This window comes from Aptenodytes forsteri, unplaced genomic scaffold (assembly GCF_000699145.1).
Source record: "Aptenodytes forsteri isolate BGI_AS27 unplaced genomic scaffold, ASM69914v1 Scaffold136, whole genome shotgun sequence".
Classification (NCBI taxonomy): domain Eukaryota; kingdom Metazoa; phylum Chordata; class Aves; order Sphenisciformes; family Spheniscidae; genus Aptenodytes; species Aptenodytes forsteri.
The window spans coordinates 1652040-1652882 of NW_008796111.1; the positions used below are offsets into that span (position 1 = coordinate 1652040).

At 65.2% G+C, this 843-nt stretch overlaps 1 protein-coding gene across 2 annotated transcripts in view; it reads left to right on the forward strand.

Moving 5' to 3' along the window:
• Positions 1-711: 711 nt before the first annotated feature.
• The window catches only part of NTMT1 (N-terminal Xaa-Pro-Lys N-methyltransferase 1), a 2534-nt gene continuing 2402 nt past the window's right edge, over positions 712-843 (forward strand). For both annotated transcript variants that reach the window (XM_009286915.1, XM_009286914.1), the window contains exon 1: positions 712-778. The gene's annotated coding sequence lies outside the window, so the exon portion shown is untranslated. The remainder of the gene's footprint in view (positions 779-843) is intronic.

The following is an 843-nucleotide window of genomic DNA, read 5'->3' on the forward strand; positions in this document are numbered from 1 at the left end:
CCCGGGACGCTGCACACCCCCCCCCCACTCGTCGTGGGGACCCCTCCACCCACGCACCCCCTTTCCCTGCAGCCCCCCCAGCCTGCAAATGGCCCCAGGGGTTGGGGAAGGGGCCCCACACTGGGGTGACCCCCCCCACCCCGAAAGCAGAGGGGGCCGGTATGACCTCCCCCCAGCAGCGGAGGTCTGTGGGGCGAGTACCTGCCTTCACCTGCCCGCATGTCAGCTGGGGAGCTGCCACGTTTCGGGGGCTCTCAGGGCAGTGGGAAGGGGAGGCGCCAGCACCGGGGTCCACGCTGGTGGGTAGAGTCGTCTCACAGGGTCATCCCACTGGGTGCTCTTGACCTGTGCCGGTGGCCCGCGACACCCTGAAAAACACCACCATGGAGTCGCCCATTTGAACTCGGGGCCACGGAAGGGGTGACACTGCCGGGAAGGCGAACCGGGGTCCCAACCCATGAGATCAGACAGCAGTGCTGCCTGAAGTGGGGCCAAAACCCTCCTCCACGCACCGGCTGCACCCGTGGCTCAGCTTCCTGATGCCTCCGAGCTATGGGGAGCACCAGCTCCTGCCCCCCAACTGCCCCAGGAGGGTGCCCATGGGGTCGGGGTGGCTCTTACCTCCGGCTCCCTGGGGCTGCGGTCGGCCTCACTCACGCTTGCGGGACTAAAGGGGTGATTTGGGAATAAAATCCTGTCTTTTTTTCCTCTAGATCACAGCGCAGACTGGCTCCCGGCCCCACCGAGCCAAACTGGATTTCAACCAGTGATCTGTAAGGTGAGATGCTGTGTCCCCCTGCTCTGTCCCTGGGCTGTTCAAGACCATGTGGGGCCACCAAAACT